The following is an 11,933-nucleotide window of genomic DNA, read 5'->3' as shown; positions in this document are numbered from 1 at the left end:
AAATAGAACAAAAGTTAAATATCTAGGATTATGTTTTACTACTAAGCCTAATACACATGGAGCAGTGAACATTAAACAATTCACTTTTATTGCATCTTTACTATTACATTTGTTCTTAGATTTCCTTTAAAAATGTGTGTATATATATATATATAAAACATATATGTACATATATATAATATGTAGCAAAAACAAAGAAGCTACATAGCAGATAACATTACAAAAAATGTATTATGAACCATTTTTTCCCTGACTGTAGTAAAATGGATCATAATTTTGTGTAGTGATGGCTTCTGAGACTGCACTCAAGGGTATGCATGTTACAACAGGATTCCAATGTGCATCCATGGAATGTCTGCTTGTACCAGAGCCTTGCAAGTGCTCCAAACCTTGAAATACCCACATTAACTACACTGACTGGAACCAATTATCCCTTTTGTTATCCAGCATCACAAACCAATGTGCAGGTAGTTTGTTTGCTTGGACATGGAAGTAGCTTTAACATAGTCCTTCTGAAGCCACAATGTACCAAAAGTGCCATGCCAAACATGTATAACTCTTATAAAAATTCCACATTCTCGTATTGGCCACATCAAGATGAAAATGAATAACTCCCTAAAGTTAACTGGCTCTACTCTGTTGATATTAAAATACAAAAATCACGTGGGAAATATAGATAATAAAATAGAAGTAACAAATCAAAATCAAATAAAAAACTCAGAAACAAAAACCTATTTGTGAGACAGTATGGATGACAAATGGTCTACCCTGTGAATTTTAGAATGAGGCAGGCAAAACTAAGAAGGCCAGTTAAATTTCTTCCCTTCTCTGGCTTCTGCTTTGTTTACTTGGATGTCTAATGTCCTCAATGTCAAGTGGTCTCTCAGTAACTGCATTGTTAGCATGCTGTCTTTGTTCGATTCTTCACTTAATATATCAAGTTCAGCAATGTCTTCATCAAAAGCTATTTTTGTAAGAAAGCAGCCCTTCTCTGGGGATTTCAGAATCTCATAATAGAACACAGAGGGCTTTAGGGCCAGGCCCAGTCTTATAAGATGTGTTGGTTACATTTCCTTTTTGCTGATCACATTTCTTGGTACACTGGCTTGGCTGTAACCGGCCTGCAGTTCCTTTCTCATCAACAGCAGCAATCTCAGCCAAGTAATGGGAGTAGTCACCCTTCATTTTCAAATGGAAGACTTTAATCTCTGCTTGTGAAGCAAAGAGGAAGAACTATTCCAAAAGAAACCATGCATCATTTCAGATGTCTCTTAGCTCAGTCTCAATTTTCTCCCTGTATTCTCAAGCCATCTGTTGCTTTCCCTCTCCACTTTCTATTTTTTGCTTGACACTTGAGACCACCCTTCAAGATGCTGTATAGTCAGGTACCCACAGAATTTTTATAAGCGCTGGAGAGAAGATTCTTCTCCTCATTAGATAAGTTAGCACCTTGCTCAGTTACATGTATCATGCAGACAGTCATATCATCATTTCGTTTAGCATGCTGGGCCAGTTGATCTTTCTTCATCAGCTCACTTTTATCCATAACTGGATATTCTGTGTCCAGAGTGGGTAGAAGTGTGCAGACCTGGCTTAAGGATCTTTTGAGAATTAAGCTTTAAATGTCCTCTAGACATGACATGGCCATTGCACACATGAACACGCAGCAAACTGGTTACCTGCACAAGCCCTGTATATAATTAAACAAGTCAAAAATTGCAGGATAGAAGATAAGGAATTTCTGAAGATCACTTTTCTTTGAGTGGTGGACCGTTATAGATTTCCTGTGCTCTAGTGAATGATACCACACCCATGTACATACGGGAAGTATTAATTGGACTAAGTGGGTTATAATAACGAAGTAATTAAATAAACAAGCAAACAAATGAAGAATGTGAAGATGGGAGATGTATTGTGCATGGTCCTGAAGGAGTTTCAGGGAGTAGGGTTTGGGTATGAATAAGATACATTGCATACATGTGAGAAATTTTCAAAGAATAAAAATATTAAGAATATGGTAATTTGGGGCTGGAGAGATGGCTCAGAGGTTAAGAGCACTGGCTGTTCTTCCAGAGGTCATGAGTTCAATTCTCAGCAACCACATGGTGGCTCACAACCATCCATAAAGAGATCTGGTGCCCTATTCTGACCTGCAGGTGTATATGCAGACAGAACACTGTATACATAATAAATAAATAAATCTTTTTAAAAAAAGAATATGGTAATTTAAAAGGTTCCCAGTAAATATCTTTTTATATAAATAAATGAGGTATATAACACTTATTCAAATGGCATTCCTATGAAAGAATATCACCACCAAAATATTACTTATTTTACTTCCTAACAAGCCTTCAAGATGATTTCTATATTGGACCCTGGGAAATCACCCAGAACTGCAAAGATGCTGAAGAATCCATTAAGGGTTTCGTGGTCTTTGTTTGACTGCCTGATTACTTACAGTCTTTTCTTTCTTCTCTGATTATTTGAAGAGTTTATATGATTTCCCTTTTATTCTCAGGAGTAATGGCTATACTTTTAGCATATTTTTGTAAGTTTGGGATAACTGAGGCAGTAAGGTGTCTACCTTCTATCTAGTCCTCTAGTTAAAACTGCATTAATCAAGCTGACTATACCACACTTTTAACTCCTCACAGTTTCTTCTCTTCATGACTACTAGCTTTTTCTGGTCTCTTCTAATCCCGTGAATTTGTTTTTAAAATTTATATGTATACAGGTATTTTTATTTTTCTGGGAAACTTTGCACTAATATCACTATATTATATTAAATATTTGTTAATTTCTGAAGTGCTTACATGTGGGAAGGTAAGCATTTGTGTGTGTGTGTGTGTGTGTGTGTGTGTGTGTGTGTGCGTGTTTATGTCTGCTGAAGTTCACAGAATAATTGTTGAGTCATAAGCAACACAATTTAAATTGCAGAAGGGGATTTGTTTCTTCATTGCTATTTCAAATACAAGAGTATCTTGGATCTGTGTCATCAAGTTTATAAATGTGTATGACTGTTTTCAGTCTTGCATTTCACATTGTTTCCATGTTATTGATTTTCTGGATGATTACTATTACCTTGGGGGCTAGGAAATGGCATAGACCTTAAGAGTGTTTGTGGCTTCATAGATGGACCAGAATTCATTTTCCAGTACCCACCTGAGGCAGCCCATAACCAACTGTAATTCCATATTCATGGGATCCAATTTAACTTTCTGGCCACATAGGCACTGCACATTCATGCTGCATATATAAAACACACACACACATACACACATACACACACACACACACACACACACTCACACACACAAAGAAAGAAAGAATAAAAATAAATTTATTAGGAAATTAAAATGTCTTTCAGATTCCAGGAGAGAAATGACTTTCACTGGGAATCATCAGAAACCACTCCTTATGCAGAGATCACTTACTAGGTATGTCCATTGAATCCTCAAAAGAGCTCAGCAGGTTGGGATACTCAAATCCTTGTAGATTAAAGATGAAGGAATCAATGCCTTAAGAAGATTTGTTTAAGGCTTCTTGGCTAGTAAGAAGTGAAATTTGGCAGTCTGATTTTAGACTTTTATTCCCAAGAGCGATGTATGAATAAAAATCATTTTTTAATTGGTCAAACACTTGCACCCTGCCAGGCACTGTGCTACACAAGACCAGGAATAAAATCTTGGTGCTCCAAGAAACATATCATATAGCAAAACAAAACTCAAACAAATCACTAGATTGTAAATAGAGTTGCTATGAAATACATAACATACTCTGGGTAAAGGGTTCCCAAAATGATCTCTATGTTACATTTTTTGTAGAATTCCAATTTTAAAACATGCAGAAAAATATTCAGATATCATGATCATTTAAGGCCAAAGAAGAAGCAAAGAGAAAAGGGGGAAAAGAAAGTTATGAGAAACATTAAGCTATTGTGAAGATGAAAGTAGCTTTCCCCAGAATTACACACAAACATGGGCAAAAACCAGTCTCAACAGACATAATGCTATGAAATAAAAAAAAAAGAAAAGAAACCAACCAACAAACAAAAACACCCTCAATCCATTCTGACAACCACGATTAAAGCTGCCTACCAACAAAAGAAACAGAAAGCTTATAACATCATGAAAACTGAAAAACTCACTACTCACGAAAAACAGGTCAAGAAAGAAATTTAAAAGATTTTAGAACTGAAAAAATGGAAACTCAGCATATCCAACCTTAGGACACTCTGAAGACATTTCTAAGAGGCAAGATCTTATTACTCACTACCTAGAATATTATAGAAATCACATATTAGTGGCCTAGCTTCACACATGAAAGCTCTAGAAAAAAAAAAAAAAAAAAAAAAAAGGAAGAAATCATACCCACATACCCAAAAGGAGTCAATGACAAAAAATAATCTGGCCCAGGCTAAAATCAATAAAATAATAAAATAAAATTAAAATACAATAAAACTTAACTGGTTTTTATTTGAGAAAAATAGTAAGATTTACAATCATTTATCCAAATTAACAAAATCAGAGATGAAAAGTGAGACATAAGCTTCTTGGCCCTCTCAATGGGTGAGACAGTTGATTGGCTTGATCTGTTTGGGAGGCATCCAGGCAGTGGGACCGGGTACTGTGCTCATTGCATGAGTTGGCTGTTTGAAACCTGGGGCCTATGCAGGGTCACTTGGCTCGGCCTGGGAGGAGAGGACTGAACCTGCCTGGACTGAGTCTACCAGGTTGATCTCAGTCCTCGGGGGAGGCTTTGCCCTGGAGGAGATGGAAATGGGGGGGTGGGGTGGGGGGAAGGTGAAGGGGGGCCAGACAGGGGAGAACAAGGGAATCCGTGGCTGATATGTAGAACTGAATTGTATTGAAAAATAAAAAGAAAAAGAAAAAAAAGAAAAAAAAAAAAAAGAAAGAAAAGTGGGACATAGAAACAGATACCTAGGAAATCCAGAGACTCATGTGGGCATACTTTAAAAACCAGTACTCCACCAAATTAGAAAAGCTAAAGGAATTGGATAGTTATCTCAATATATACCACCTACAAAAGTTAAATCAGGACCACATAAGTAATTTAAACAGACCTATAACTCCTAGTGAAATATAATCAATAATTAAAAGTTTCCAAACCCTCCCTCACCGCAAAAAAAAAAAGCTCAGAGTCAAAGGTCAAATGCAATAGTCTACCAGTCTTTCAAAGAAGAGTTAATGTCTATATTTCTCAACTAAATCAACAAAATAAAAACAAAGAAATATTGACCATGTCTTTTTATAAGTCCACAGTTACTCTGATAATTAAACCACATAAAACCCAACAACAAAATTATAGACTAATACCCCTTATGCACATAGATGCAAAAATTCTCAATAAAATACTTGAAAACTGAATCCAAGAAAATATCAGAAATATCATCTACCATGAAAATTAGGATTCATCCCAGAGGTGCAGGGGGGTTCATCACACATGAATCTGCAAATGTAATCTACCATACAAACAGACTGAATGACAAAAATAACATGATCATATCACTAAATGCAGAAAAGGTCTTCCACAAAATTGAACACCCTTTCATGATAAAAGTCTAAAGTGCTTAGAGATCACAAAAAAAGGCCATTTATAGCAAGTCCATGGCCAACATTAACTCAAATGGAGAGAAGTTCAGACATTTCCATTTAAATTAGTAATATGATAAGGTTGTACACTCACTCCATACCAATTCTGTATAGTACTTGAATTCTTAGCTAGAGCAATATGACAACTGAGGGAGATAAAAGAGATACAAATAATAAAGGAAGATATCAAAATATCTATTTGCAGATAGTAAAATACTCTATTTAATTGATCCTAAAAAATCCACCAGGAAACTGTGGTGATATTGTGCTCCCCAATATATTGTGCACCCTAATAAACTTATGTGGGGTCAGATAACAGAACAGCCACTAGATATAGAGGCCAGAAAATGGTGGCACATCCACTTTTAATCCCAGCATTCCAAGGGCAGAGATCCATCTGGATCTCCACGAGTTCAAAGCCACCCTGGAAACAGCCAGGCATGATGACACACGCCTTTAATCTCAGGAAGTGATGGCAGGAAGCAGAAAGGTATATAAAGCATGAGGAACAGGAACTAGAGCCTGGTTAAGCTTTTAGCCTTTTAGCAGCAGTTCAGCTGAGATTCATTCCAGATGAGGACTCAGAGGCTTCCAGTTTGAGGAAAGAGGATCACCTGAGGAACTGACTAGGTGAGGTTAGCTGTGGCCTGTTCTGTCTCTCTGATCTTTCAGCATTCACCCAAAAACCTAGTTCCAAGTTTGTTTTTATTAATAAGACCTTTTAAGATTCATGTTACAGGGAACTCCTATAACTGATAAACACTGTTAGCAAAGTAGCAGGGTACAAAAATAAAAAGACAAAAATCAGTCTTCTGATATACAAATGGCCTGAGAAAGAAATCATAGAAAGACCACATTTCACAATAGCCTCCAAAAATAGGAACTGTCTTGGGGTAACTCTAACTAATAATGTGAAAGACTTGTATTATAAAATCTTTAAGACACTGAAGAATGAAACTGAAGAATATATCAGAAGATTGAAAAATCTCTAATGCTCAGTAGTATTAATATCGTAACAATGGCCATCCTACCAAAAGCAATCTATAGATTCACTATTCAATATAAACCCCTTCGAAATTTCAATACAATTATTCAACTATCCTGAACAGACGATTTTCTACTGTACATGGAAATACAAACAATCCAAGATAGCCAAAATAATCATGACAAATAAAATAAATGCTGAAATATCCCCTTCGCCATTCTCAAATTGTACTACAGAGATATATTAATAAAAAATAATGATATTGGCACAAAAACAGGCACAATGCTCAATGTCACATACTTGAAGACCTAGAAATAAGTCCACACAACTATGGACACCTTATTTTTAATAAAGCCAGAAATTCATACTGGAAAAAAAAGACACTGTGCTCAACAAATCTTGCTGGTCCAACTGGATTGCTGCATGTAGAAGAGTGAAAATAGATCCTATATATAACCCTGCATAAAATTCAACTCCAGATTGATCAAAGACCTCGCCATAAGGTGTCCCGGCCAGCGGGATCTTCAGCAGAGACCCTAGAAGGGGGAATGGCAAATGAAAGGGACAAGAAACAGAAAGAATTGACAACAAGACAGTAATCTGATCAAGCTACAAAATTTTATTTTTCTCAGGTGGGTTTTATAGTAAGCAGAGCACATATCCAAACCTATGGGAAACTTTCTTTGGGAAAAGATCAGAGGACTGTTGAGTTGCCAAGCAACCCAACCAAGCAACCTAACCACAAAACATTGTTACTAATGGTCACTGTAGCAGAAAGATAAGGAAATGTTAAGTTATTTTCTAATAACTCAGGACTTGTCCAAGCATGTCAAAAGTTTCTGGTTAGTAGCTCAATACTGGACAACAGAAACTTAACTCAGGCAGGCAATATGGCATGGCTCTTAAAATTGTCCTCGGCAATAAGGAGCCAGACACACTGAATCTGATAGAAGCTAAATTAGGGAATAATTTTGAATTCATTGTTGTGGCAAAGGACACCATTATTTGGAGAAAGTGGCAGCCTACAGAATGGGAAAAGATTTGACCAACAACACATCCAATAGTGGGCCAATATCTAAACTATATAAGGAACTCAAAAAAGAAACTACACATCAAGGAAACAAAGATTGAAATTTTAAAACCAGGTACAGATCTAAACAGAGATCTTAAAAGAGGAAACACAGATGACTGAGAAGCATTTAACAAATGGTCAACATTCTTAGTCATCAGGGAAATTGAAATGAAAACTATTTTGAAATTTCATCTTATACCAGTCAGAATGGCCAACATAAAAACAAATGATATCTCATGTTAATAATGATGTGAAGTAAAGGGAATATTCAAGCTGATGCTGGGAGTTCATCCTTGTCCAGCCACTATGGAAATCGGTGTAGAGGTTCCTCAGAGAGCTTAGAATTGATCTCCCTCAGGGTCCAGCTATACCACTCTTGTTCATATACCCAAAGGATGCTTCATTGCACAATAGAGACACTTGCTCAACAATGTTTATTACTGCTCTATTAATAATAACCAGGAATTAGAAACAACCTATATGTCCTTAAATATATGAATAGATAAATAAAAATGTGGCACATTTAAATAATGGAATATTACTTACCATTAAAAATTGAAATCATGAAAATCACAGATAAATGGATAGATGTCCAAAAAAGTCATCCTGAGTGAAGAAACAAAGATCCAGAGACCCTAATATGGTATGTATTCACTTACATGTGGATGTCATCTCTTAAGTCATTGATGAGAAAGTTACAATCCATATAGTCACAGATGTTAAGTATAGAGTACTGACTAATGGAGCAACAATAGTACTCCTTAGGAAGGGGAAATATAATAGACAGTTATGGATGGATGGTGTGGGGGGGGACTGGAAGGGATAGATCAAATGGGAAGGTGGCAGTGAGAAAATATAGGGAGGGACAGCTAAAATTCAAGGCCATCCGTGAGGTCATATAAAAACATAACAGAAAGCCAAGTAGTGGTGGCTCCTGCCTTTTATTCCAGCACTCGGGAGGCAGAGCGAAGCAAATCTCTGTGAGTTCAAGGCCAGCCTGATCTACAGAGCAAGATCTAGGACAGGCACCAAAACTACACAGAGAAAAACTGTCTTGAAAAACAGAAACAAACAAACAAAAAACATAACAGAGTAGAAGCTTCCTAAACATAATCGTATACGAAATCAATCTAATTGAAATCACTAAGTAATGAGGAGACAAAGACCCAACTTGACATCTTGTATCCACAACTGAAGGTTACAATACCGGGAATAGGTTATATCTAACTGAGTTTTTGACCAGAGGACCCCTGTGGTAATCCCCTTTCAACCCATGCTACTGTAAAGGATGAAAGGACCTATTAGTAACACAACTCATTGAACATGTAGAAGTCAAACTGGTGCCTACCTAGAGCCTTCAGCCCTACAGACTAAAGTTCGAAATACTGGAAGGTCCTCTGTACATTACCAAAAGAGGAAAGTAAGCAACAACCTAGCTACAAAACCTCCTGTCTGCAATGATGACCTGCCTGCAAGACATACAACTGTGGCACAAAGCTTGTGGGAATAACCAACAAATATCCGACTTGCTTTGTAGCCACTGCATGACTGGAATCCATAGACAGCAGGCCAGCAGGCATTACTTGGGTGGCCATGAACTGATAGGCCATGAACCTGGGTGGGGAGGGGAGCAAATACTACTGTTCTGCTAAAAGAATGTAGCCATAAAATGACTCCTACCAACGTTCTTGCAGATGGGGACAAATACAGAGGCCAACAGTCAGACAATGTACAGAGAGTGAAAGACCTTGAAACACTCAGTCATAAATGGGATGTCTCTTTCAAATGCCTCCTCTCAGGGTACAGGGACCACTGTGGAAGAGGAGACAGAAATATTGTAAGAGCCATGGGGGATGGAAGACACCAAAAAAAAAAAAAAACATTCTAAAAACAACGGAACTGATGCACTCACAGAGATTGTGACAGCATACACAGAGCCTGTACCAGATGGTGTCCTAGAGCTGAGAGAAATGGATGAATGCCCCCATCCCTAATCCAGAAGCAAGCTCCAATTGATAACCACTTTCAAATGTAAACTTATTTTTTCCAAGATAGTCTCACTGGCAAAAACAAAACAAAACACAACACTTAAGAGTACCTGCCCAGTGGTAGATTAGTAGACTATCAACTCAAAATTAACATAATGACATATTCAGAAGTTCCTTGTCTCATAATATTGTTTCATGACTTTTTATTATCTCCCTTAAAGGTCTTTGAGTATACTATGGTTTCTACTTTTGTGTTTATATGGGATGCCTGTGTGTGCAAACATGTATGTCTTTGTGTTTATATGTTTCACATGCTTTTTGTTTGGCTCTTTTTACTCTGCAATTTGGTTATTTGTTTCATCTTATTCCTATTTGTTTGCTTTGTTTTATCATATTTTATTTTGTTTATCATTGTTCCTTAGATGTTTGCTTGTTTTTAAATGAGAGTCAGAATAAGGGTAGATCAAGGTGGGGGAGGACTAAGGAGTTGGACTATGGGAATCCCTAATCAGAATATTGTAAGAAAAAAATCTATTTTAAATGAAATATAAAAAGAAGTAGCTCTTATAGCTAAAACACAACTTGACAATATGTGACATGATGAGCAATGAAGCTAGAATATAAGATAAGCAAAAAAAAAAAAAAAAGCTAAATTGTCCATGTCCCATAAATACAATTTGGAACTTTGTTGTACCCAGAGTCCCCCAAAGACCACCAAAAGATAAAACCCAATGCAAAAGCAAAGAGTCTTTACTGTTGCAAGTTAACCCAGGCCTCTCCATCCATCTGACACAGCAGCTGAGCAGAAGAGACCCCAAGTAGCAATCAAGCAGGGTTTTTATAATGATTAGGGTAGGGGATCTAGATGAATTCCAACTCTATATAGTTACAAGCTAAGGATTGGTGCTTATTTCAGGTTAGAAATGCTTGGTTTGAACTGATTAGAGAGTTGCACCTGCAAGGAAATTGCCATATTCTCTAGCAGTGTATGTTATTGTATCTATTTTGCCAGCAGACCCATTTTTTCTGATAGTTACACATCTCATTTTTATCTGCAGGAAACTCATTCTCTCTGACAGCCATGCTATATGATCTATAACAGCAGAAAACTTTCCATAGTACATATCTGGTGCTTTCTTTATTATGCCAGGTATGTTATATCATATCCTTTAGGTTATGGAAAGAATTGTCTGATGTGCACCACCTAATTGTCTGAGGCAGTACATATTCTGATGAATTTCCCAGGGTCTAAGTATGGAGGGGCAGCACATCCTCTGGTGGGTTTCCCAGGGCCTGCCAGTCTGACCCTTCTCTAAGATGGCTGCAACCCTGTTATCCTCTCAACTTCATCTAAAAGACAATGGAAACTGTTCGATATTTCAAAATTTTAACATCAACTTGACTAAATTATATTCAGGGGAATTTCTTTCTCTGACATCAGTGCAAGTAAATAATGAGGGAATGCTGATATAAATCTTATAACAAATTATTGAGGATTTTGTTAACTAAAGGCCAAGAGCATGTGAAAATCTGAAGACATCTTTAATAGCTAATAAATTCACCATCAACTGGACTAGACAACAATATGTGAGAGCTGTTCTGGGAATAACAATGCCATGTTATTAATGGGCATCTGTTCAGTCAAATATTCAAATGAACTTACATGTATTAGAACATCAATGAGCAAACCTTCCCTTCTAGTCAATTTCCATTGCTTTATGTTAGCAGCTGATATCCCAAAAACACTTTAAATCCATGATCCCACAACTACCACATTTTTCTAAAATCCAGAGAGGGCAACTGTAACCAAATACTGGAACATTAACCAAACAAAAACAAGACCAGATATCAACACCTAGAATCACCATAATTCCAGATGCCTAGACACCAGTGCAAAAACACAAACATTAATAGCCAAGAAAATAGCCAATATGCCTTCCCCAGCACCCAGTATTTCAACTACAGTAGGCCCAGAGAAATGGGATGGAGTTGAAGGATGAGACAAAGACTTCAAAATAGTGATGTGACTATGAATATGTTTAAGGACCTTCATAAGGATATGAAAAAAAAATCCCTCAATGAAGATTGTAAAAATGCAAAGAAACAGATGAATGAATAATGAAAACATTTCAAGACATGAAAGCAGAAACAGTACCACCAAACTGAAATAAAATTGGAAGTGAAAAATTTAGAAAATAATAAAAACCCTCAAATACCAATGCTTTACTCACCTATTATCAGAGGACAGTCTTCTTGCAGTAAATGGAACTAATACA

At 36.7% G+C, this 11,933-nt stretch overlaps 1 pseudogene; it reads right to left on the bottom strand.

The window, feature by feature from the left end:
* Window positions 1-797: 797 nt before the first annotated feature.
* On the bottom strand, window positions 798-1,546 carry LOC131906431 (14-3-3 protein zeta/delta-like; annotated as a pseudogene).
* Window positions 1,547-11,933: the final 10,387 nt, after the last annotated feature.

The sequence above is a fragment of the Peromyscus eremicus genome, chromosome 3 (genome assembly GCF_949786415.1).
Source record: "Peromyscus eremicus chromosome 3, PerEre_H2_v1, whole genome shotgun sequence".
NCBI classification, from domain to species: domain Eukaryota; kingdom Metazoa; phylum Chordata; class Mammalia; order Rodentia; family Cricetidae; genus Peromyscus; species Peromyscus eremicus.
This window is presented reverse-complemented; position numbering and strand designations above follow the sequence as displayed.